The sequence below is a fragment of the Lycorma delicatula genome, chromosome 7 (assembly GCF_047948215.1).
Source record: "Lycorma delicatula isolate Av1 chromosome 7, ASM4794821v1, whole genome shotgun sequence".
Lineage (NCBI taxonomy): Eukaryota > Metazoa > Arthropoda > Insecta > Hemiptera > Fulgoridae > Lycorma > Lycorma delicatula.
The window spans coordinates 129,759,512-129,762,011 of NC_134461.1; the positions used below are offsets into that span (position 1 = coordinate 129,759,512).

The following is a 2,500-nucleotide window of genomic DNA, read 5'->3' on the forward strand; positions in this document are numbered from 1 at the left end:
CTTTGTACTTAACTTTATGGGATTAATTTAAAAATTATTATTCATATTTAAATTTACAGGTGAATATGAACTTATAAAAAAAATTAGAAAAATTGCAGAACTTAACCAAGTATGGCGGTCATATATTGGTATGGGATACCATAATTGTTGCGTCCCGCATACTATAATGAGAAATATTTTTGAAAATCCAGGCTGGTAAGTCAATTTATCTCTGTATTAAATGTTCATGGTTTTCTTATTTTTTTAATCAGTACTTGTTATTTTTCTTTTATTACAAACCTATATAATGCAGCATTATAGTAGAAATCTTTTTTCAAAGTATAGAACAAAAATAACTTCTTACAAAAAATATGGCCGTAAAATAATTTCCTGAAACATATAAGTCAATGATCCCTAAGATAACACGAAGCATTGTGAATTACTATTAAAATACTTTAAGAAAATGCCACAAATTAAACTTTAAAGATAATAAAAAATAATTTTGATCTTACCTAACAAAAGAATAAACAAAAACATACTTTCAGAATACACCAAGAACAATAGATAATTAACATGCTCATCCACAACATCTTAAGTAATCAGCCTCATAAACTATCTGCTTAAGTATAATCTACTCATGTCCCCTAAAGAGCACATAAGGACTCTTTACTACAGAATGTCTAACACCCAGATTCTCATTCCGTGTAACAGCACACTCATCGATAGTCTTATACAAAATTAATAAAAATACTAAAAAAGGTAAGTGAAACAAAAAATACATCATATTAATATATATAAAACATAAAGAATCGGAGAAAATAGCTTATAAATTAAAAAAATCTGGATGCAGTGTGGCTTTTCAAACATTGGTCAGACAAAATAAACAATTTTACACAGAAAAGAAACAACCTGGAATATTTCACTATTCTGTAGTATGTAAACTGAATTGTTCAAACCACACAATTTTCTACATCAGTCAAACAGGGTACAATTTCATTCTAAGATATAATGAATATTATAAAAGCTTTCCACATCAACGTAGAACCAATATTTGCCAGTAATCTTGTCGACACAATAAGCATGTCGACCGACATTAATAATAAACTTGATATTCTTAATTTTCAGAAAAGAATTGCTTATTAACATACTCAAACGTTATGAAATAGAAGAAAATTTCATTCATAACTGCATTGCTGGGACTTGAAGATTAAAATGTTTTATTTTAAATAATGAAAAAGACAAACCAATGTTTTAAGACTGAGAGGTGTTGCTATCATCAACCATATCACACATAAAAATGTAATAATTTTAAGAAGTGAAATAAACAAAGGTCAGGGATAGGGGCAATTACTTTTATACCGAGATTTTGAATACTAGATTTTGGATATCGGTACTCTTTGGGAGTTAGGTTTCATCTCAGAAATGGTTGATCTGAGATTGTACAAGACTACATTTCATTTACATTCATACATATCAATATCATCCTCATTCATCTTCTGAAGTAATACCTTGTGGTGATTCCGGAGACTAAACAGAAAAGAAAAAAGGGATAAGGGCGGGCAATAATGATCAGATGAGGAAGCGGTTATAATGTTACCATTGTAAATAATTACAACCATTGAACTCAGTAAGTCAGGTAAACAAAAAAAGAAGAGACTTAAGAAGCAAGAAATTCATCTCCTGAAACCAGAGTTAATGGAAAAAGATGAAGAAGAAACATTGATAAAATCCAGTTTCTCTTCTTCATCTCAGTCTGTATACAAGAAAGGTGACTGCCTCAGCATTTCTTTGCAACTCACTTAAAGAGAGTGTGTTATCCCCTTCATAAACTAAGGCCCCGTCAGGTGCATCCCTGCTAGACCAAAAGATACTGCCAAGGCCTTCAGAGAACAGAGGAAGAAAGGATGCAAAAATTTAGCAATTCTCCCAAGGATAACCGTAGTCAAAATTTTCAAACTTACACAATCTAATAAGATCAGAACGCAATACAAAATTCCAAATTCCATCCAGTTTAAAAACAAATAATTTTATACCTGTAATAATTTTAATACCTGTTATTAAAATTAACTACATGCCAACTAATTAGAAAGAAACAGCAGCAAGGGATAGAAGTCCAGGGCCTGCAACAAATATGAGGGTAAAACATCTTCCGACATACTTGTGCTCCGTTCCATATTACCTTACAAAAACAGAAAACCAAGGGGTTAGTATTGCTGTTATATTAGTGATTCAGATGTAGTTGCTTTTACTGTAGTGGTTTCTTTTAACTATGAAAAAGTTAAAAGACAGGATTATTGTTGAACAGGATAGTTGTAGGAGAAGTAAGAGTAGAGAGTTTTGAAATTCATGATCTGAAGTAGTTTAACCAAAATATATTTTACTAGATAGATCTAGGAAGAGGTTTCTCCAACATCTTCACCCTTGACTGAAAAAATGCTATTTTCAGCATAAATTTTTTGATATAGATGTTACTAATCAATATTCCTACATTGTATTCATTTTTTTTTTGTAAAGATAAAGA

The 2,500-nt window shown here is 30.5% G+C and overlaps 1 long non-coding RNA gene across 1 annotated transcript in view; it reads left to right on the plus strand.

Moving 5' to 3' along the window:
* Positions 1–100, plus strand: part of LOC142328190 (uncharacterized) — a 69,518-nt gene extending 69,418 nt beyond the window's left edge. Inside the window, exon 3 of the long non-coding RNA XR_012757216.1 lies at positions 60–100. This is a non-coding gene — a long non-coding RNA (uncharacterized LOC142328190). The remainder of the gene's footprint in view (positions 1–59) is intronic.
* Positions 101–2,500: the final 2,400 nt, after the last annotated feature.